The 25,516-nt window shown below is 40.9% G+C and overlaps 1 protein-coding gene across 3 annotated transcripts in view; it reads right to left on the bottom strand.

The window, feature by feature from the left end:
* The window catches only part of LOC138184239 (serine proteinase stubble), a 57,395-nt gene extending 34,166 nt beyond the window's left edge, over nt 1-23,229 (bottom strand). The window contains exons 1-2 of one of the 3 annotated variants that reach the window (XM_069122019.1): nt 23,043-23,229; nt 21,519-21,817 (exon numbers count right to left, since the gene is read on the bottom strand). The gene's annotated coding sequence lies outside the window, so the exon portion shown is untranslated. Of the gene's footprint in view, nt 1-21,518; nt 22,952-23,042 lie in introns of those variants that run through there. The other 2 variants (XM_069122021.1, XM_069122018.1) reach the window with 2 other exon arrangements.
* Nucleotides 23,230-25,516: the final 2,287 nt, after the last annotated feature.

The following is a 25,516-nucleotide window of genomic DNA, read 5'->3' as shown; positions in this document are numbered from 1 at the left end:
TGATGATAGTGTCGAGCAGACGCATGATTTGCATGATTCCTCGGTAAATCTGTCGGACTCGATTTGACGGAACGCGGCGAGCTTCGTGAACGATCGCGAGATTGCTGAACCGAATAAACCGGCTTTCTTTTTCCCTTTATACACCGACGTGTTTTTATTTAGAAACTTCGCTTTAAACGATATACGCTATCGATCAGAAATTTCGAATCACTTTTTTAATTGCAGTTGCATCGAATCTTCTGTTCATTTTGTTATTAATTTGCAATTAATGTTGTTCGATATCGATGATGATATTATTCTGTATTAATTTTTCACTCGTCAGATATATGCCGTTGATATCATAATTTAGATATGAAATAACGGAATGCTAACCTAGCTTTCTTTTAAATTCATTGAGTTTTAGAGAGCATATAGCAATTCCATACTCAGATATTTAGATAATATTAACGTTATAATTTAGAAATTATGCTTCCTTATCCTGGAACGCAAAACCTCGCAAGTTCTGATCAGCGTGAATTAATTAACGAAGATTTCAACGAAAACGAAAAGTAGGGCAGTTCGGCTGGTTTTCCTCGGGAATTTCACAAAGTTTATGTAGGATAAATTCCTCGATCAACGAGATTGAACGTAAGACAAGATAAGGGAGAAAATTCGCGGGTGATGATAAGTTTCGTGGGAAAACTCGCGCGATCGGTAGTCAACGTTGCATTGGAACATCGTTATAGAGTAAACGTTTAATTTGTATCGATGCTTATCGACGCGCTATCAGTGCAACTATCGCGCCAATGGGTAGCAGCTTTAATTGCGAAACAAGTGATACACGTTTTGTAGAACATGCTACCTGCCTTTATCACCGTTTCTATGATATATCGTGTGGCAATCTTCGTTTAAACCGTGCTCGAAACCCTCTGTAACGATCGTTTGCTGTTTGGAATTACCGTCGATGGTATTAAAATTGAAATACCATCCACGAGATTCGACGTAAACGTTCTATTGGTATTCGTTTGAAAATTTTTATTAATCGAATACAGCAAAATCAATTAGATTCAGAGTTGCGATTAGAAATGTACAGTATGCGATTAGTATGTACAGAAATTATTAGATAGAGTATACAAGTTAAAAGAGGTAAAAAGTTATTCAAAGATTCGTAGAAGCTGCATGCCTCATTTTACAAAACGTCGATTTATGGTACTCTTTTTCTTTACACGAGATTAAGCAAAACTTTCTTATTCAATCATTACACTCAAGGCTAATCCAGCGTGATTTCTCTGCTGATGAATTTCATTCTTTTCCCACTCTTACTTTCATGTTTGTTTGCTCATTCCGATCATCGATCTCGATTAACATCGCTTCGACTTCCTTTTCACCCACGTAAAAGTACGATACAATCGTCGTTTTCTATAAACTTCTCTATTTCATTATTTACGTACGCAACTGATACTTCATTCGATATTCTCAAAGATCAAATATTTGATTTTCATTTATCATAAGGAGCTAGGTATCATGAAATCAAATTACCAATAATAATAAAATTTATAACTTCATCGCTCTTCTCCAATTTTCAATTTCTGAAGTTGATCGATGTAGCTTTCATCCGACAGTTTGGCGACAAATTCAGTCGCTAAAATTCATATCAGAGTTCGTCGTGCGGATCGATTCACTGACTCGGTTCGATTTTAATTAATCGAGTGGTGAATAGCTGCGCGTTTCGATAATTAATCGCGCGCATTCGACGGGGCGCGTCGCTGAAAATCGATACCCGAGGCGAACAGCCTTCGAAAGCGTGCACGCGCGTGCACCGCAGGAATACCGGACGAGTAAGTCGCTTACCGTTACCGTTAATCGATGTCTCCGAGCGTTACGTTTTACTCTTACTAATCCCCCAACGAAAGTCCACGACGACGTGCACGAACGAGGTAGATAAACTCTTAGCCGAGCGGGCAATTACCGGATCCCCTTCTCGTCCTTTGCCATCGAGTTAATAACTCACGTTTTAAGAGGCGGCCTAGCCTCTGCATAGAACAGTTCGTTAATTGCTTTTCACCAGCGTTTTCACGGTATTCTGCTTCCCCTTTTCTCTATGTATGATCACTCTTTGTGATCCTAGATCGGATCCTTGTTAGCTTAGAATCGTATTTAAAAAACTGAATATTATCATACTTGATAGCTACAAGTTTATATTTATTTTTTACTTAGTTCACCAAGTTTTTAGTGACGTATTTGATGCAAGTGTCGACACTTGCGAAACAATTTTTCATTTCGATTTTTTTAGTAGATACAAATTTCGAATTTTAAGCGTCGATAGCTGTAAAGAGATCGCCGAAACTAAACATAGATATCTAAGAAACGAAAGTTCATTCGGAAAAATCCTATTAACGTTTTGCAATGCTCGGTGTACTCTACAATTCGTACCTACTGTAATTTCAAAAATGATTTTCATACTCATACTTCTCCCTGCTCGGAATTAATGTAAGCCATGGCTTACGATATAAAATCATCGGCAATCGAGAAGAAAACGACAAAATTCCTACAAATTCTCGAGAAATTTGCAGTTCAGCGAACGTCAATGTCACGTAGCAGCTTCACCTCTCGCCTACTCCATGGCGAAACGAAGCTAAACCAGAGGAATTTGGCTTAAAATCGTAGCTAACGAATCGTCCACGTTCCATACAGAAGCTGAAGAGTCGCATTTAGAGCAAAGTACGGAGAATGTCGAAAACGTGGCTGTTTAACCCTCTGAATTGGAGAGGAAATGTCGCGATATCGAGGTAACGACCCGAGTCTAAATAATCAGCGTCGAGGCAGAGAGTTCTCTCGACGAGATTTCACGGAAGTCGTTTCTCCGGCGAGCTTTTAATTACGAGCGTGGTAGCTGAACGCCATGACGACCCTTTCCCTCGATACGATTATCGTCCGAGACGACTTTCGGGAGAGACTGGCCTCTCTCTGCGATGAAATTATATTACACGAGAAACGAATATACAGCTTCGTCCCGAATTCGAGTCGGGATCCCGTCTCTTCTTCGACGATTATACGATCGCTTAAAACTGATGGTTTATGGCCGAAAATCGTTCCACATGCGGATGGCGAGAGTTCTGGGCAAAAGTTGTCGAGGGTCCTCCGCGGTGAAATGATTCGAAGTGGCGTAGGACCGTGTTCATGACCGACTTCGACAGTTGATGGCCTCTCGCCACGAAATTACGCGTAATAACACGGTATTGCTGCCATTAAGCGGAAGCTGGCTGGGCGGTTACGCGTTGGCGAGACGCGAACTGTGTTTGGCACGTTCTTACGCTTCGAAGATTTATTTTCCCACATTTATCTTCTTTGTGCGCGAGCGTTATTTTGCTGGTTTAGTCGTGGCTTTTGGGAGAATGGCGTGTGAAAGTGAGAGTGATTTGGTAAACGTGAGATAGATCGACAATAACAGCACAATGGTGTTAATGAAAATGGATGCGATAAGGTTACGGATATTTATGTAGTTTAGAGAAACGCAAACGAATACGAACGTACTGTTCTACCTATTTTATCTATTCTCTGTTTGACTTATTTTCATCTCTTTTACATGCATTAAAGACTCTTAACATCTTGAAGTTCTTCCAAAATGCACACAAAAAGTCAAAGAGTTTGAGAAACTCTCACGTTTCTGAACTTCCACTTCCAAAACTAACGCGAACTTTCCATGCGTGCGTCTTGAAAACGCGCAATTTTCCGAGGCAATTTCCCCTGACAAACTCGTAGACACGCGAGCTACGATTTCCCTTCAAGATGGATCCTCCCATCCAACAATAGGCACGAAAGTAAAAGGAAGACGATGGAGCAACCCTATCTAATGCGAGGAGCCAGACGGTGTGTGGCGTTCCATCGCTAATTTGGAGAAAGTTGGAAGCATAACAGCGATTATCGGCGTTGAATGGACAACTCTCAGATCTGTACGTGTACTCTCGACAATACTGGTCTCTATGTGGATCTCTCTCGAGGGATATTATCCCGCTCTTTCGCGTCCAAATGGCAGGGAGTGTGTTCGCTCGCGCGCGTATTAAGAGCAACTCGCTCGTTAGTTCCGTTTAGACGATGCTATCGTACACGTAGACGTACACGTTATACCACAGAGAAAGATAGAGAGAAGGGGCATTCTCCTTGCCTTTCTTTAATTAGTCCTTGCGAGGTAGGTGCAATTAAATCTGCCTTGCCTACCCGCCGTGCCATGATAAATTCGTCGGCCAAACAATTAGGTGCCGTGCTAGAGATTAATAATTTTAATCCGACTCGACTGGTAAACGCAAGGGACGGGAACGATCACGACCTCGGTTATTTCATGCTCGTTCGCCGATTCCTTCCTGAAACTCGTCGACCATTCGGCGAATTAACAAATCGTCAGCGAAGATTACGAAAGATGCGAAATTTAATATATACTTGAGCGGCTATGCAGCTGAATGTCTTTAAACCAATATAACGAGAATAAATTATTTGATTCGTTCACGATTATTTAATTGGTATTTTATCTATAATTGTAGGAATGCGTATCTGATTTTTATTATTACGAAAGTTTCAGCCAAATTAAATTCAAAAAAGCTACATTTACAAATATTTTAGACAATTTATATAGATAGGTATACCTACTTATTTGTCTTCGTATCATACCATTCTAATTATAAATCATACGCAGACAACATATATTATATCAAGGCGCGCATTAAAGCTCGGTAATTCCATTATTAAAAAGCCAGCGAATTAATTAACACATATAATAAATGATTGTAGTACACGTGATGAATGTAAATTTTCAATTAAAGTCAAGACATTTCTAATATCAAAAAATCTGCCGAATTAATTAACACAACTACTAAATAAATAAACGATCAACCTAAATTTTTGATCGATGCGAAGATAGTTCCAGTATTAAAAAGATATCGAATTAATTAACACGTGTAGTAAATGACGATATAAGCGACGACTCTAAATTCTTGATTAAAATCGAGAACATTTCCACGAAACAATTTCGAAGTAACATTCCCTGACATATTCCTCTATCCGCGATGTTCCAGCTGGTTTTACATCCTTACGGAGGACACGTCGTGTCCAGCGGTAATAGAGTACACATGGTTAGACCGATCCAGGGGCAAGGATCGGGTACATGGTCCTTCAATTTGCATAAAGCGTGGGTATACCCGTTTCAGCTTCGCGGAGATGCCGTTCGAGAGATGCACCGGGTCGCGACGAACAATGCAAAGAGAATGCGTGTACCGGTGCACCTGTCCGTCCCGCTTCGACGTAACTTTAATGTGTAACTTCCGCCCACGCGTGCTCGCCTTGAACAAGCGCGTTCGCGCGTATATACCCGCGTGGCTCAGGTGTTCTTGGCCTCAGTGAAAGTATCGCCGTTTCCGGCGCGACACCATCCACCACGATTACATCAGTTTCGACCATTTCTTATTTCATATGCTAATTACAGCGAGCCGTGCCAACTGGTCCGGAATTTCAACGAAAACGAAGAAGCTTCTCAAACGAGACTGTCTTAAGCGAGATAATCAAGAGATTCCCGAGGAGCTTGTTATTTGAATATTATCGTAGGAATTTGTGTTATGCGATTGTAGAGAGGATGTGTAAGCGATACGAGACAATTTCAACGTCAAAGTAGAATTACGATTAACGTTAGAAATGCTAGTGATTAAACGCTTAAAATTCGCGATAGGAAGAGCGCTTCTCTTTTGTGTTCTAATCTAAATCACGCAATCCTTCCACGCGTCTCTAATATCTCGAAAACCGCAATCTCGTAAAAGCAATGACAATAAATATAATAAATGTAATAAACTGACAGTAAACACAGAAGATCGCAGAAAAATCTCACCTCCATGTAATCAGAGTGAAAATTTGAGGATGCTGCGGAATAATTAACGTATCAGGAACATCGTCTAATTACCGGCATCTTTGCGTGATGTTCCTTCATCGTCAACGATCGTCCACGTATCGTTTACGTTTTTTAATGACATAATCCAGCGTCATTCATGCGACGGCGTCTGCGTTGATCGTTTTACCTGGTTCGAGGGATTAGCTCGCCGGCGCGCGATCATTATGCAAATTGAATATGTTTTACTTTAATTGTAGGAGGCAGGCGTCGAACGCGCGTATACGATGATCTTTGCGATTTCTCCTTTACCACGGATACCTGCCGGCGTTTACTGATCGGACACGAGCCAGTGATTTTTGCTCTATAGCCACGTGAAAGCTCGCATGTTTGCTCTGTCAGCCATTTTTCTGCTTGATGCGATGATATTTCGCATGCACGGTATACCGGGACGCGATGAGAAACCGCGATAATACTCGTTATTTATTAATAATGTATTAATTCGTCACGCCGTGAGTAAAAAGACGAGGAAGAAGAAAAGAGAAAGAAAAAGAAATAGGAGAGAAAAAAGAGGAGAAGAACTAGCAACCAGACTGTGTATTTGGTTTTGAGGAACAGAGGCGAATTCGTCCGGAGAAAATGGGCCGAGCTCTATGAGAATTTCAACGACACCGATGTGAAACCTTTACAACCGGAAGTCCGAGCGTCGGGTGAAAACGCGCGATTCCTCGCGCGCCTCTTTTTATGGATTGCCTTGATCCGGCTCCGAGAGCCTATAAGGGAAAAAGAAAATCGTGTACGAGTTCCGAGTAACGCCACTCCCGTTTTCAGGCTCGAGAGCCTCGGAGATAACGCCTCGATCATCACCTATGACCTCGACTCGAGCTTCGAGAGTGGACATTTATCGCGAATCGCTCATTCGAACTCGTCCCTAAGCTCGCTTCTAATAGCCAGCAGCGTTTTAGCACGCACGCCTACTACCGCTTCTTACGCTGCTTCAAGATAATTACCGCCGATTAGCTGAGAGAAATCGTTCTCCTATGGGAGAACACTTGTGAAGCTCGCATACAAATGGCTGGTAATCGGAATTTAACGTACAGACGGAGGATGCATGGAAATAAAGGAGAGGCGCTCGTTGTCTCACTGAATCTTTGCTTTAAACGAAATGGAAAACGAGCGACGATCCTCTCGGTATTTTCTGTAGTTTATTTCCTGTTTTGTTCTTCGAAAGCAAACGTTAGAGGATAAGAGTAAATATTATTGGCAAGGTATTATCCTTCTTGGCTAAAATATCCCATTTACCATTTCGAGACTGAAGAAGGCTGGAGTTTTATCGTTTCCTTTGTACCGTACGTCTTTCTTCAGCCTATTTAAAGTATTCTTAACCGTTCCTTCTTAAAAGTCTATATAATGTAGCGTATAGGAATACGTACGAAAAGTATTTGCACGTATATCTACTTTCGAGTGTCATTCTTTGTTCTAAACGTGTCATCTGTTATCGTACTTTCGTGGCGATCTTTCATCTTCTTGGTTCCTAGGTTTAGAGACTGGGAGATCGAGGACGATGGAAAAGTCGACGGATCTCTCTTAAGAAGGTCGTCGGGTGAACGCCATGGGCGTCGGCGTTGCCTGAAGAGAAGCTGAAAAACTCCAACAAAGCCAGAGAAGGAAGAGACGAAGAAAACACAGACACGGAGAAACAGATAAAGCCGATGTTTGAGGAATCGATCGGAACGATCTTAAAGGCGTGGACATCGTCTCGTAGGTGGTTTCCCAAGTGAGAAATACAGAAAAAACAGGAGCTATGCCAGAGCCACGAGGAGATATTCGGATTTGAATCGATGATTGGCAAGGTTAGATTCTAAGTGGCGACCGTTTTGTCTCGGTAGAAATCTCGCGTTACCATTTAGAGCAAGCTGCTGCTGCTGGTACCGGTAAAATTTATGGCGGGCGGTGTATGACTGTTAGAAAGGGTGTTTCCACGACGGACGATGCATTTTAATGGCGACAAGGCCGGTTGGCCGGCTATTGCGCCACGGAGATGTATAGCGTCTACGTTTTCTCGCGTATCGTCCACACTCGAACTGATTCGTCCGACACGAGTCTTTCTCTGTTCTTTCGAATTAATCTCTCTCCCAGGATTCTTTCTCTCAGATTAACTCGGTAAACGATTACAAGATGCGACGACGAGTTTCTACGGGTTTCTCGAATAGAAATTGCCCTAGGTATTAGTCCACGAAGATGGTAACGCTGGAGAAATTCTACGATTGCTTCCTGGTCGTTTCTAGCCGCTATTACTCGCAGGAGAGTTGCATATTATGTGTAAACAAAATAAATGAAATATTCTGCAACGATCGTGATTTTTTAAACGGATACTTCCCTCGTGGAATAAGATATACAACCCTGTTCATGAGTGCGACGCTTAGGACGATTAGGAGAAGATATTCCTCTATTTCCTGAGCTTCACGTTATTCAAACGGATATCTCGATCGGTAAGAAACCTCTACGACAACGCAAGCGATACACTACGGAATATCGTGGTTGGATCTTCGATCGATCGCGACAAATGCATCGCTCGAGAGATCGTAAATTTATGAAGTAGCACGATGGTAATAATTGGTGTTATCTCGGGTACATCGCTATAAATCTCAACCCCGATACATCCAACTAATCGAACTATGTTCGAACATAGGACGATGAATACTTATAGATCGATTCAAGAATTATATCATTCAATTTCAATGATATTTTATTCAAAACTGAAATGTCTTATGACGTGTATGAGATATTATATTGAGAAAGACAAACATCTTAATAAAAGGTAATTGACGATTGTGTATGGATGGGCGGAGTCGTAAAAATAAAATTCTGAAGCGACCTGTATTCGCACGTGGCAACGCTCGCGTCAAGGCGGTACGCGATCAATGCCACGCAATATCGCGATCGTTCGCATCATGCAGCTCGATCTTCGATCGCGATCGCGCGATCCAGCTTGCTACAGGGGGTAAAAGTGACCCACTTCGGATCGTGCACGAGAGCTCTGTGCCAGCGTACACGCATTCATTTTTACAGGGTAATCACGAACGCATTTGAAAATTCTTGCGTAAGTCAAACTGCGTTTATAAGAAGCCTAAAGATGTCAGGACGTACAGAATAAAGGGAATCTTTGAAATGTAGTACTTACAATATTTAGTAAACGAATCGAAAATTTCTTTAGCCTTCACTTTTTTAGTCGTGTTCATAGAAATATTTGCTATTTACGTAAACGTCCACAGTCTGGTGATACAATTTCTGATCTCCAACGAGTTTGTCTCCTGCGTGGTTCAATGAACGCCTGTGCGCAGGGTCAAAGAACATCAGAGGACATCGAACGCATTAAGATACAAGTTGGAAATTTAAATCTATTTTTAAACGATGTTAGAGAATTTTCCTTGACTTTCGTCAACGTCATAAGAGGCTAAAGTAAAAGTACAAAAACGTATATATCATAGATACAATCTGAACAGGTAGTCGATTATTTACGAGGATGTCGCCGTGATTCGTCTTACGCGATTTGCTACAGTGTAAATATTAATTTAACCCCGCGGTAATCGTGATTTTCGCCGACATTACGAGCGGAGTCCGGCAAGATCGGCGACCGCACGAATGAATCAATAGCCAAGCACGACGCACCGTTATTACGCGCTCGTATTAATAACGAGCATTAACAGACGATACGCACCGCGGCCGGCTGCGTAAAACACGTAATTACACCGCGATATTAATGATCGCCATTAATTCCACGCTGAAAATCGTCGGCCGTTGATGCTCGACGCCACCTAGAAACCGGCTTTCGATTGACACACATTCTCTCGCCCGCTCGCTCGCGTACCAAAGAGCCCATGGTTCGACTCGACGATCGGCCACGTTCCCGCTAATTGTTTTCCGCGAACTGTCTACCTCGAAAATTTATACTCTCCGCCTCGATGAGGACGAATGGTACACTGGTACCCGAAAGTATTTAAACACCTACCATAGAAAACATTTATGTCGATGTTGGGTGTATCATATAAAACATATCGGTATTTCTTTAGCACTGTAACGTGGCACGGCTGCAATGATTATGTTGGTAAAGTTTGAAATCGATCTAAAAATGTATATACCGTAGCATCGATAGTGATATATCGATAGTGGTACAAATTAAAAAATGTAAGTCGTAGAGGAGAAGCTTTCTAAGCCAGTGTTGTCGTAAAGCTAAGGTAAGGTTATAATGGCATAGCTGTCGTCTGACGCAAAACTGATGGAATTGTAAATATGCCGTTTTACAAGATAAAAGTAGGAACACAATGTAGACTTATCCTAATTCTAAAATTCTATTCAATAGAAGTAAATCTGAAATTTTTTCAATTGTCCCACTATCAATGCCAATGCAAAACAGAATATATGTACATACATTTCAAGTATACATACATTTCTTCCGAACTTCACCAGTATTATCACGTCAGTGCTAATGAAATTTCAAAATGATTCGTGTAACTCTCATAATAATTCATAAAAGGTGCCTACAAAACTTCGAATACTTCCGTATATCTGTATATCATAAGTAGTCGATAAGATCGTCGATTTGTTTCTCGATGAAAAAACGTTATTATCTCGGAAGGCCGATCTCCATTTGGAACGCTGACTTCTCGCGATTTCAGGCGTTCTCCGGATACGAAAAAGAACCGTTCGCGAAAAATTCCGCGCCATTACCGATTAATTACTGATATTTTACCCGAAACATGGGCGAACTAACGGCCAGGAGATTGGATTTTTCTCGGTGGCCACCGATAATCGTTTTTACTTCTTCCTTTTTCTGTAGAATCTCGCGTACTTTATCGGCCGGAGGATTTCGGCGAGCGGGAATATTCTTCTGCGGACCACCTCGAAACCGCTTTACTGACCGGAGGCTGTGCGTGTACAATTGTTGGCACACATTCGACGCCATGGCGAGACGATCGGATCCGGAGGATTCAACCGGTTCGCCGGAATCGATTTTTTCTTGCTCGAACATCGCGGCTCGCTAGTCTAATTAACCGGCTCGTTCGCTCCCTGGCGCCATCATTTTATGCTTTTCCGTTGTCCCCCGTGCAGTCCGTGAGTTTTATGGATGCAGATTGTTGTACTGGAGAAACAGTAAAAATTTCATGTCTTCGCCAGTATGCTATAAAATATTTAATACTTTGACAGATAATATGACTGTGCTGACGCAAATTCATATTTTTATAAGTACAGCTGAAGAAATAGAATCTAAGCAGAAATTTGTCCCATCTGCTAAATATTTTGCTAAGCACTCTATTTTGAATATTTCATACATTTTTCGTGAATACATAAAAATCGGCGGTCTACACGTTACGCACCATCGTTCACTGTTTTGTATTTCTTTCTAATCCACTTTATTAAATCATAAAACAAAAGCGCATCAGTTGCGTCGCTAGCGTTATGTACAATCAAACGATCTTTAGATAAGATCAGAAATTTTTAGATAATTACACGGAGGCAACGTTGGTGATGGCGAATATGTTGAACCTATTTTTTCTCGAAGCTGCATTACACGATTCGCTTTAGACTAGAATCGCGTGTAGGGAAACGGTATTGGAAAGTCGTTGCTCTCAGCATTCAGCGAGGCGCACCTACGCGACAGTTGGGGTCAGGTTTCGAGGAAATGCCAATCAACGATCGATCAACGATCACGCGTTTGATTCGAGTTCGATTCACGATCGCGAAGGGACAGAAGAGAGCAGATGAAAATGCGAAGCTCGTTCGGCCGTGCCTTCCCACGAGCGCGATGTCTCCCGTTTCACTTGGCACGGTCGATAGCTTCGTGGCAGCCCTGCTAGACGAGATGTTAATTATTCACGATGATGTATGTATTATTAGCCTTGCAGCGGAACGGACCTGGCGGTCTCGGACTCGCATTATGTCCGTTTTATGGGAAACGACTCATTTCCTCACCCTGCGTCTTTTCGAGACTCTCCAGGCACGGTAGCAACCCATGCGTCCTGACGATAGGCGTCTATTTGCCTGATCTTTCGTATTTTCTAATCCGACATTACGCGAAGAATACGATCATAAATATTGAGACAGCTACTTGCTACATCTAAATATTATGAATACACTAACCGATTAACATATTTCAGATTCTTCGAGTTTCCATCGTGTTAATACGAAGTCTTACGTATGTTACACGCTGTACATCATCAGTGAAATTCGGTAGTTACCGTATGATGTACATGATGAATCTTTAATTACGAATGTATTCAGAAAGCGTTAACTAAAATTATTGCTGTAGGTACAAAAGTTTACACGACAGTCGACATTCTTTATTCTCCCTTGAATTCTGGTGTTATTTTTATGGAAGAAAAATCACCGATTTTTAAGAGGATATACATAAGAAGAAACAATTCAGCTACTCCTCTTCCTTATTTTCTTTTAATGTTTCAAGTGCGGCGAATATGTACTCGGCACTCGAAGTAATTGAAATCGATTTCTGCAAGGGGCACAGAGTGAACATGTTACGCACAATGCCCGTCAGCGGAACCGTGGGGATTTCAAGAGGCGAACGCAACGAAATCCGCGGGCTAAATTTATTGCCACACTGGGTTTTAACGGGCTGCAACCATTGACCCTTTGCGGTCCCTTGCCAGGCCACCGGTTGGTTGCACTGTAAATAAAAGCCAGTCCAGTGGCTGGTGCCGCGTGTACCGTAAAACAGGGTTACTAAAGTCGTATGCAACTTTGGCGTGCACACGCGCGTGTGTCTTCGTTTCCGCCGCACCGCGTTGCGTCGTATCTTTTAAAGCTCCCATTTGGCCCGTGTACCGTTTGCGACCGGATCGTTTCGTGAATCGTGCCCGCTAATTGGATTCGCTTAAAACGATCCCCTGTGCTACGGCTCATTAATCTCAGATATCGTTGATATTGCGAGAGGAGAGGATTAATGCGAGTTAAGCAGATAAAACATGGAATGGTTTAAGTGATTTTTTTTGTAAAGAACGAAACAGTTAAAGTGTAGTATCGATGTTGTAGATTACCTTCCAAAGTAATTATACCGATATCGAACGAGTTGGGAAACAGACAGGACCTTTAACTTTCCTTATTCTTCTGTTTTTCCCAATTACTATCATCTTTTTAATTAAAAAATAACGGAACACGATACGAAATTCATAATTTGTAACAAAGATAAGAAAAATATATATATATTTCACAGATATTTGAAACCAAATTCCTCAAATCTGTAAAATGAAACGAGCAAAATGACTCGTACGTCTATTAAAATGAAACGGAGGAGAAATAGGAAAAACTAGCTTCCATTCGGTACACATATCTGTATCGTCTACTTTTCATATTTTACGAGCGGAACAGGCTGGCAGGACATCGTGGCACGCCATTTGGATTCGATCCGACAATATCATCCCCGATCCCATTTATCATGAACCGTCGAGGCACCGCTGGTAGTTTTGCAAGCGAACGGTTCGATAAATTTCAACGCGGCCTCCGATTGCCACGGGAAATAGGGTCACGATCGCTAATGGCCGTATCGGAGATCACTTATTTCCAATCCGATGTTGACAGAAAAGTCGATACCTGTGAATGGAATACAGATTTAAGGGCGGAGCTGCGGCCACAAGCGAACGACCGCTCGTGTACGCGTTCTAATTAGCGTATTTCAACTCGAAATTTCCCGGCGAGCTGCGTGCCTCTGATAATCAGCAATCGTGATGTCCGTGCCTCGCGATTTGCATCGAGATTTCGCGACGCACGTGACGAGGGTGTGTATTAGACGCGGTTACTATCATTTCAAATAAGAGCGACCATTTAAGAATTTGCTGAAGTAGATTGTGGTCCTATTATGATTAAGAGACGCGAAAGTAGCAAGAATCTAATTTTTTAACGATCTAAAAATGTGTTAATAATAGCGAAAGAATTTTACGGTTGATAATAAAGCTGTTGTCGAATAATACGTTGTCAACGATAAAATTTCATCCGAGAATGCAGTTTTCTATTCTAAAAATCCACAAAGTCCAACTAATTCAATATTATACGCAACACAAAAAAGTTTACTTCTCTAACGTTATTAGTTTTTCTGTTGCAATAAAATTTGAAGGAAGACGCCGTCAGCCATCTGTATACCACAAAAAGAAGGAGCTAAATGGAACACGGAAACGAACAGTGGAATGCAAGCTTCCGTCACAGCTCGTAACAGCGGTCTCAATCTATCGCCGGATGTTTTCACAAGAACCCATGTCCCCATCATTTCCGATCAGGCAATCGAACCATCGCCGCCTGTAATATCACTCGATTCCCCGTGGATCGTTTCGCTGTTTGTCGTAATTGACGACCATGCCACTATGTGTCCCACGAGAATTCCACCGATACGTGACGAACTTCTCTTCATTCGTGTCGCGCGTCCACCCTTTCCTCGTCACGCGCTTCAACCTTGTTTACCTTCGTGATAGGTTAATCGGTGGGTTTCAGGCTTAACAATGGTGCACAGCGAATCGAGGTTTCTTTTCTTCGTAGAACCTATTGTTAATTAGTTAGCCACTGTCACTTGTTACGTAGCTACCTACTTTTCTTGCAATATATCTAAATGCATACATTTATATGGCGGTATATAGCGAGTAAATTGTGGCAATTAATATTGTAACCTAAAATAAAATTTCAGATTTCAACTTTAGCGACGTAGCATTTAGAAAATATAGGAAGCTCTTGAAATTCAGCGTGTCAGTATTTGTGCAAGAATAAAAACTATAATTAATGAAAGAGCATCGCGCTGTATTTTCTGCACGTCATCGCCGCATCATTCATATTACGAGCTGTACAAAAAACACGAGACCTAGATTTTGTTACATTCAATTATCATATTTATTGTAACCGTATAATCTATTTCATAATGAATTAAGTGGATTTTACAATCCAATGCATCGTATTTCCAGCGCGTCAAGCCCAATATACACGTTGAACATCTTTTATTCTAAAGTAGAGATTACTAATTAGTGATACACCACACTGATATATGTTAAAAAAGTTACCTCTTTTTCTCGTAATTGAGACGTATCGAATAAATCGCGATAACTAATATCTCTGTGCATTTCAAAATTCTAATTTTTGGGTCAACGAAGTAGAAACTACATATAACGTAAACAAGTTTTCAATTTGAAACCGTCTTTCAAAGATTACCAGCCAACTGGATACCTTTTAGAGCTACTCTCCGCGGCACAACAAGTGCTTTATCATGTTCGTCGATACAATTCCAGGCGTTTTTCACGCGCCGTCGGTCGTTCCTCGAAGGCTAATTAGCCGGACCACGTTAACGACCGAACGCTAATCGAGACGCGAGAAAGCGCCCGTGCGAATTAGCCGCGTTAAACGACCTACGTTTCGTGAATTCGCGTTCGATCTGCCGATTTTGGGTCAAATACTACAAGTATTATCTCCGAGATATAGAGGACAAATCTTTTGTGGTCCAGCGACCGTGACGATGAAATGGTTTAACGGCCTCTTCCGAACCGCAACAGAAATAATATAATAAGTAGAAGAGAGAAAGGGGTCGATGGAAACGTAGAGAGAATTTTTTGCGAACTCATACTACCCATTTTGTGTCTCTATTTCAATCGGAGTAACAAATAAGCTATGGACGTTTATGCAAATTAATATATCTATGAACTAGGTATGTACATCTGCTAAATGAACGGTTTAGTCGTGTATCGTTAAAGTAACGATAAAGTTTCAAAATATTTTATACAACACATAGGTATGATACAAAGATAACAATTTTCCATGGTAAATGCCCAAATAATTTCGTGAGCCAATACATATTAAACAATGAAGATGCAACAATATAATTTATATAAAATAATTTGTATATTGTCGTGTTAATTTGTTCCGTATCGTCTGGCAAAGAACGAAGCTTGAAACTAGAGCGAAATGGTTAATGGTTGGCTGATCAGTAGCGCTCGATTCGAGAACAAAGTCGACCGTATTGTGGTCGACCTGGCTGCTGGTTCCCGGATGAAATTAACACCTGCGACTTTCGATGATAGCGAACTCGGATCGCTCGAGCGCGATATCCAAGGCAAGCGGTGCGATTTAATCGGGACACCTGGATGGATCGTCCGTTCGTTTTCGCTTCCATCGACACTGTACCAAACGATACCAAACGGAACGATATCACCGGTCTTTCTCTATCGCGTGGAACAAAAGGATTTCTCAGTGACTAGGTGAAATCCTGCCAGGATAGTATCACGAGCCAGATCGATATCATGCCTTGAATTCATAGTATATCGTATGGATTCACGAAACTCTTTCTCCAAGTTATTGTCTTTGGATCAGCATATAGTAAAGATGTTTGACCTATAGTAATTCTACCTGGCCTAATTATGGACAAAATTCTATAACAAATTAGATGGAGAATGAAATAACAGTTCTTTCACTATATACTATGATTTCAATTTATAGAAAGAGAAAAATAAAGAAATAAGACCTGTTTGATTTATTGATTTATTTAACGATTGTCTATTTCATTTTAAACATTTCGTCGCTTATATGCGAATATTTCAGTTTGTAAAAGAATAAAAAAATAATTCTCGTTTTCCTCTCCGTCTGATTCTGGTTAAATTACTTACGATATCGCAATATGTACAGGCCATTTATAGGTGTACGACGCTACTAAATTAACTAAACTTCCAACAATATGTTTCACGAAATGTAACACCGGTAACGAGAGAAACGCGGATAACCGTTTCATTTTCACTTCGTCGTCGCTATGCTTTCGAAGTTCTGTTCTCCATCTGCCTTGAGTGGAACAAAAGGATTTCTCGGTGAAACGTAGCGAAGGGGATCGATCGATATCTACATAGCTTGGAAACCTCATAACGCCACATGACTTTACAGTTCTAGACTGGCACGCGTTCTCCAGATATACCTGCTTGTCCTTTAACCTGTGGCTACAAAAACCGTATCCTCGTTCTCGTACCTAATTCGTTTAACGGTGATTCTACTGAATTTTATTTGAAGTGAAAGTGGAAGCTCGCTGTGAAAACTCGGTCGACCAGATAACCCGTGGGACATAGTCGTTAGACAATCAGAAAATAGGGTATCTCTGTTAGCGAAGAAACTCGTGACGAATCGATATAAATCTCCATAGATAGAATCGTTCTCATTCGGGATGCAACGATTGCACTTCGTGCTTTCGAGCAGCAAAGTCATCGTAAGCAATGAAACGACAAGTAGGCGACTGGAACGAGATGAAAGACTGTCTAACCCACTTAAAGAAACACAGACCAGGCAAGAAACGGACGAAAATAAACATCGCACGCGCGTAAAATCGTCATTCGACTCTGTTCCAGCTACTGATTAAACGTCTACAGCGATTACGACAATGACCGGGGTTCGTTCCATCGAACGAGACGCAAGAAGGAGAATCGTAAGCGCAGCTCGAAGTGGGTCGATTCGATTTTCAGAAGGAGCGCGGCCACTTGGTCGTGTGGCACTTTCACTGATTAGCTCTACGCTACTGTTCAAACGCATCGTCCTACCGTCTTCGAGCCATCTGGTCAGCCAGATGATGGCTTTTACAGTTAATCACGGTAACACCGACACTTTCTCGGTGAGATATTTTTGGATGCCACTTGAATATTCGTTAAAGTATATTTTATCAACTCATTGGCACACGTAATGCGTGCTGCCAAAACGGTCTGACACATCGTGGCTATTTCTTATTAATTTGATTCTTACAGTGGATAGAAAAAGTATTTGCACATATTCTTGGTTTCCAACGAAGCGTTCTTTCGTCAGATATTTCGATCTATTCTTCCATTGCCAGACAATTCTTTACGTTTGAGAAAAAACGTAATTGATTTTTCGTTCGAATCTTACGCGTAAAATTTAAAATATTCAAAGTCGTCTCAGTCCTTTGAAATAAAAGTAAGATTGAGATATGAAAATTCGAGAAATACAGCTAGGCAGAAGACGGAGAAGATGGAAGTCTGAAATGGAAGTGTTATTTGTTCAAGAAAGATCCAGTTGAATCACGAATTACGAGAATAGAGTAGGGCAACGACTCGTTTCCAGATAATGGATTGCTTGTTTTTGACGCGTGTTTCTTTGTTTCGCGATGGAGATACCTTATTACATAGTCTCGGCTATTTGAAACGACTTAAAAAAACTAGTCTAGACGAGTTCTTCTCTCGTCTAGGTTGGTTCAAGACACGTCAAAGATTTTACGTCAACGAATTAGATACGCTGTGATACATATATCAATAATGATCGGGTAAACTACGCAAGATCAGAATAGCTTGCAAGAAAGAGGAGATTCTGATAAGTTTTACGAAAATAATTCTACGATCCCGTCATCGTAAGGACAATATTCGCGAGTTCTCTCAATTTCGCTTCTCTCTTCGACAGCTCTTCCAACGAATTGCTTTCTAACGACGTTGGCCAATTTCGATACGCATGCTTTCGTGTCGAATCGAGTCGAATGCATCTTTACAGTCAAACGATTTCTAACTCGACTTTAAACTCAAATATACCAACTATGTTTTCCCTTGACAATCGTTTGTTCGATTTTCTAACGACGCGGTGTCACGTCGTCAACTCTTTCGAATTGAATCGAATGAAACGATAGAAACAGGTGTCCACACATGTACACATGGTTTCTGTTCCACGAGACACGAGAGCACGATGTTCCGACGCCGGCTGGGAGAAAGTAAAAGGCACAATAGATATTCATTGTACGCGTTAGAAGGCGGCGGGTTACACGATCTCGCGCGATTTATTGCCCTGTACCACGGTGCTTTTCCGTTCCGACCTTCTCCATCCTCGTTCCTTCGCCATTTAGAACGATGAATGTTGCAACAGCATTGAAATTTAACAACTAATATAATATAAAATATTTGTACAGTGAATCCAAGGAACAGAAAATTATGTTTATCTCCGTCATTCGTGATTCATAAATGAAACTCGAATGATATATCTAATGAATATTCATAGGTCGTCACATTTCTCATCTTTTATAGAAAATCAATTTTAAGATTTAATATATGTATCATCAATCAATTTCACATTAAAGCTATCTTTTCATTTGATTTTGAGGATAAATATATGCTACGATCATGAACATTGAAAAAGTACCGATAAAAAATGTTTCATAGAAAATAGCCGTAAGAAGTCTATGAATTAATAAATCATTATTTTTTGATACACTGAATTATCTTTTTTAAACCGCTTAAGAGTTACTGAATTTCATCTATGGATCAAGGTACATACAACGATGAACCATGTCTACGTCATTCAGGGTCATGTGAAATTTTATTGTCACACGAATCACCATCGAAGTAATTTATTGGTACCGTATGTCTTCCGAGGACGTCGCTTTATAGACTCCTGATTACTTCCGGTGATACATTCGTTCGCGAGCGACTAGTCCGCGTCGATTACGCGGCTCGATTTTATCGTGATATATTTATTTGCGCTTCCGATCTGTTCGCGAACCGGTTTGTCCAACAATGTACAACGAGAATACGACCACGTAGCCAGCTGACGATTTATATAATAAAACCGATCGATCTGAATGAATCACGAACTCTATTTTTGTTTTCCATCTTGATTTATGCTGTATATTGACGGAGTGGTTTTTAGAAAATTTATGGAGATGGATAAGTGGTTTGAAAAACAAAACTGACGTTAATCACATTATGGTAGTCGATTTATATTCGATAGATCACAATTATCCAAACACTAGAATATCCATTTATTTATTTACTTATCTACTAAATCACCGGCTCTAGCTCGATGGTACAAAGAAGAAGAGGAGCTACGACAATGAATAATGGCTGTACAACAAAGAAAACAAAAAAAAAGATATAAATATATAAAAAAGAAGACGGCCAAAGAAGGTTAAATTATGATAACACGTCAGAAATTAAATAATTGCAATTTTCATTGCATTGCCGCGTCGTCTGAACATATAATAAGATCCAGAGAACAGATAGATTTGTTCGGAGATACTACTCGAATAGTTGCATAATTTAGTGACGGGGTCACTAGATCTAAGATCACTCGAAAAGAAGTCAATTCGGAAGACCAAAAAAGCATTGAAGCTAACATCAAACTTAACAAGTCGAAGTAACAGATTTTAAATAAATCAAAAATTTCAAAACAAAAAAGAATTCTAACTAGAATCCTAATTCGAATCCTTAATATAGAAATCAAAGTCAAAGACTCTATCAGAGTTACTAACTCAATGAAAACATCTGTGTTCGAAGAACAGGCAAGCTAATTATGCACGATCTGTCCGATTTCCATTAGCGAGGGCTTCACGAGGCTCGTCAGACCTTCATTTTTGTTATTCGGAAGGCGTGACTGATTCACAGGAATTAAGTCACTTTCGTTTTAACCTGCCTGAGAGGAATACCAACGATAAAGTGGTAATTCGTGTTATAACAGCCACCCTACTTGGGTTCGTGTTAAACACGTCGCAGAAAATTGCTGAGAATTCACGAACCTGACGCACGATATTTCTTCGTTTCTCAACAAGAGTGGTCGGATTCGGCAGCCAAGTAGGTCGTACGTCTGCTTTTAGAAGCATCCTCTAAGAACGCCGCTAATAAACGTTCTAATTGCGCGATCGTTAATGTATTTCGTGAAAAAAAATTTACGAGCTTCGTGGTTCGCGTTTATTATTTTTTCTCACGATTTCTATCCGCAGTCGAAGAGGATTGAAATGTACAGAGAGATGCCGTATGGAAGAAACAGTATTATTCCGGCGGGAATTCGATAAACTCGCCAACGAGAATTTTTTTTCAGATTCACGAAGTCAATGAGCATGAAAGCTAGCTGGAGCAGCTGTCGGTTCGAGGAAAATTTTCCTAGTAAAAGATCGGTAACCTAGTTCGCGACATTCCGCGATGTCTCCGTGTTATTATGCGTTCCTCGCGGAATGTTTTTGCCCACGCAAGAAAGTATCTACATAAGAAACAGTGATCGACAGATGTTCCAACGAGCTTCGTAAAAACGAAGAATCTCCAACCTGGATTACAATCGCGTTCCGTGTCTGTTAGTCACCGCAAGTTTCTTGTGAAAAACTTTCGTGTATATTAAATATCAACATAGAAAAGAAAATTCTGAGAACAAGCTGAAACGTTATGTCGAGTGTCGGAACATGACGCAGAGAATTACAAAATATTAGGTCATTCTCTAAGTAATATAATTTACGTGTAACTTGTACAAGATATGTAATTTCGAAACTTTAAAAAATGAAGTTTACCGTGTATGAAGATCAAAGGAGGAAAACATAGTGTGTAAATAAATATTTGCCAATTTTAACGTCGCTTTGTAATCGAACAGAAGAATTTTCATGCGACGCGATGAAAAATGAAAATAACCTATTAAGCCTAAAGATGTTACTTTTTCAAGAATACTTGATAAGTTGACGGAGTTTTGTGGAAACAAAGATACGATTATTAAGACACCCAGTATTTTTAACATCTCTATAAATATTACAAGAATTTTCAAAGGGATAATATACACGTGTCTAACTTCAAAATCAAATACAAGGAATAATCTTACTCGTGGTAAAATCCAATTAAGATCAAATAGAAGACAATTACGGAATGGTCGTCTAATAAAATAAAAAAAAAGTCGAACTCACCGATTTGAAGCAGCTCTCACGTTCTGCGAAGCGGAGCATTCACCCTTTCTTCATTCTTCATCCATTCCTCTGGATCCAGGATCCTCGACAAAAACCTCTGGTCCCCGCGAGAACCCAGACACTGGATCTTCTTTGATCACGATCACATGTGCCACTGAACTCCGAGGAACCACCCCGTGTGTCTGTTCTTCTGGTCGAAAGGTGAAATCCAGTCGAATCCAGTCTGACTGGATGACTGGACGCCTCTTGGATGATTCACCTGTTGACTTTTCCACGGAAATCGATTCACCGTCTACGATCTCGAAGAAGAGAAGAAGAAAGAGAGAGAGATAGAGAGGGAGAGAGAGAAAGAAAGAGAAAGAGAAATTGAGACACGTTTCGACTACTGTTCCTAAACGACGTTCAATTAGTATCGGATCGATCACGATCGATCGTTCCCTTCGTGTAACTCCGAACGGTCGATCATCCACGATCGCAGTCACGTTTCACGGCTAGATCCTCAGGTTGAATGGAAGCTCGATCGATATCAGACTCCGTTGATCGGTCGGTTGATCGCGATCCACGGAGGCAGAGGCCACGTCGGGCTCCACGTGCACGCGGTTCGACTACCGGTCGGGCTTTGAGGATCGGCTGATTGCGTCCAGCGTGGACGAGGAACTCGTGGTAGAGAGTAGGGAGCCGCGTGCCTGCAGAAACCACGTGCCGTCTCCCGCCAGGAATACCGGCTTTGATTTCCAATCTCGCTCGCGTCTTTTAATAAGAGGCTATTATCGAATCAAATATTTCGAACTCCATTGTCTTCGTGTCTTCTTCGTAAAAATAACTTTAATGAATCAAATTTCTAAAAATGTATCCAATCTTGCCTTGGTGTCTGATTTAACGAACCAACGTTACTAAATCAAATTCTCGAAACTCTATTGTCTCCGTTAGAACAATGTTCGTATGTGCGGTTACGAAATGTCTAGAACAAGGTTGAGAGCGATTGTCGTAGTTAGACAATGGTTTAAAATGGTCTATCAAGATATGGTAGATCGGAATAAATTATGAAAATCGTTACAGGCACGAGCGACACGTGCGATCAACACGGCGCGGCGCGCGAACCAACACTACGAGCAACGCCGACCTGAGGTTTAACAATCGCATCGACACCGATGTCGCATCGAGGACAGACGAAACGAAACGTAAACAGCCGATAGCGACACAGGCTTCAACGATCGAAAGGAAAATCCGTCGCGGTTAATTTCTTCGACTAGGAAAACAATGCGTGATTGGAGTTATTCGTACGACCTGTTTCTACGATTCGACCGAACGTAACGATAAGGGAGGACGAAAGGTTAGTTTATCGAAGTACATGGTTGTTCGAAATACCTTTTGGACATATCGAACGGGGAGAACAGGGACAAAGAATGGAGGAAGAGAGAGGCGGAGAAAGGGTGAGGCAGGGAGGCCGTTATACGACGCAAAGAGAAGATCGTAGATATATTTACGTATGTAAGGTATACGTATATGTACGTAACTGCCTACCAGTACGGTCCCTCTCGCCTTTGGGCGAAGTGGGTCGACCTCTTGGAGAACAGTCGAGGCCGACGGCCTCCTCTCGCGCTACCTGTCTCGTCCGAACGTCTAGTCCTGTGTCTCCTCCCTCTGTGGACATCGCTGCGAGCCATCGTTAGAAGGATCGTCTCGATACTCACGTCCCTAGGATATTACCTTGCCTGTGAGATTGTATAAGATTGGTCAAATGAGAATGGAATTCGATAGTATCTATAGTGTCTCACGAAAGTATTTGAACATTTACCGTAGGAAATTATGTTCACATTGTTGTATATGTTATGTAAAATATTTGGAAATTTCATTAGCACTGTAATGAAACACGGCTGTCAAGATTGTATCGATCAAATTTGAAAGCAATTTGAAGATTATAGAAATTACAAGATGTTTATTTCAAGTACGTTTCATAAAAATGAGTAAACAGCATAAATATAGGAGTTGCAGGATATCGCAAATATATATTTAACAAAAATTAATACACAGGATGGCTGATCTTAAGTATACAGTAAGCGTTGCATATAGTTCCACTGAATATCCAGGTTTATTAATATAATATGATTATTAGCCTAAAACCTAGTCCCATTAGGTAAACTATTATTATAGTAAGATCGTTCGACATAACTGTTGTAATTCATGACATTACTGGTGTAGTCGTTCTTATTGTGAAATCGAGTGAGGTAAAAGGAACATGAAGCGTGCGAGCACGATGATAGCAAGCCAAGAGAAGAAGATGGAAAGGATAGGAAAACGAAACCTCGCCTCTCCGCGGCCAAGGATCATTAATATTCCCGCATCGGCTGATTTCTACGGGAAGTTTTCGAATTGAAATATCGCCACGGCTTTAGACACAACCGAAACGCGGTCTACGCCTCTCGACGCCACTCTCACCAGTTTTTGAAGTTTTCGCTCTAATTCGCTGGCCTAACGAGTACCGTCTTCTGCGAACCGACAAGAAAAATTTGCTGCGCAACCACGTCCCCGTTTAATTGTTCCTCCAATTGACTAACTAATTCGTTTCTTTCATTCTATTTCGAATTGTATGTCGTTGCATCAATTGTTTTTCCCACAAGAAGAAAGAAGAAAAGGGTTTAAATAAATTGTACTTACGTATTGAAAATTAAATGGTAGTCCATATATAATAGAGTTCATCAATTTTTGCTTACTATCTATTTTTCTTTCGCACGATAGAAGCTCACGTTCAAATTAGTGATTTCGATTGGCAAAGATTCGATTAAATCAGGTAAAATCAACTGAAATTTCGTTCCAACAAATGCAGTTTAGATAAATGGAGTTGTACTGTATTTTTGAACGGCAGTGTAGACGAGTACCTTCTATTTGCTTATTCCGTGAATACGGAATTGTTGGAGCATCTACGGTTCGCTTGTAGCTTCGAGATAATAGCATTTGAATATTTACTTTCCCCGAAATTGCTCGTTCAACTCGAGCAACTTAATTACATCGCAACGTCATGGCCGGAATATCGCCACTTATTTATGAATATTATTATGAAAGCACAAGCTCGAGTTTCCTTTCTCAACAACTTCGTATCGTTTATATTTGCATTCTGAAACCACTCCTACAGAATTTCGATCGTTATCAGCTAGATATATATACTTAGATGTACCTGGTGAAAGATCTTTGGCAGAATAGAAACACCTTACGTGGTAAATAAGACACCGTGTCGTTGCTTTTCAATCTAAAAAAACAATTCCACCTGTCAATCCTAAAAAGATGAAAAATACTGCAAGTTTCGAGTGACTCTAATAAGACGATCGGGCATCTGGATTTCTGATAGAACAGTAGAGAGAACGGTGAGAAGAAAAGTAAGACAGGTAAATCGTTGACAGTCATAGAAACAATGAAGAAAGAATCGCTTTCACGATAAATGGAGAAACAGATGTGGCGTTAAGGACATTCGTTGGGAGATAATGCATCGTGTGTATCGAGCGCAGCCGGACGCTCTCCGACGCGAAATGCATTTCCTTTCTCGGCTCGTAACTGGTGCGTACGCCGCGGAAATAATGGCCAATTCTGCATACGCGCTCACCATATTGTTACAGAAGGTTCCTCGTTGATTATCTGGCACAGGAGAAACTTTTTAGTTTCGATATCCCATGAGGATTAACGCCGCGCGCAGTCGACGACGTGTAGATAATTGCCGACAAACAGAGCCACTCTTCCAATTAGCCCGGAGGAATTAACACGTTTCACGCTGGGCATATTTAAAGCTATCGTTTCATCGTATTTACTAGAAAATAATTACTATTGTCACGAGGTTAACAAGGCAAAATTGTATTTTCGCGAATAGCTCCTAATACACGGTGTCTTAGTGATCATGACACAATCGGCAAGGGAGTGGCTGTACGTAAAAGAGTAAATCGAAAATATAGGGATAAATGACATTTTTAAGACGATCGAGTTTGAAAATTTGTCAAGTGGATATATTC

The sequence above is a fragment of the Bombus flavifrons genome, chromosome 10 (assembly GCF_040668555.2).
Source record: "Bombus flavifrons isolate JBK064 chromosome 10, iyBomFlav1_principal, whole genome shotgun sequence".
Lineage (NCBI taxonomy): Eukaryota > Metazoa > Arthropoda > Insecta > Hymenoptera > Apidae > Bombus > Bombus flavifrons.
This window is presented reverse-complemented; position numbering and strand designations above follow the sequence as displayed.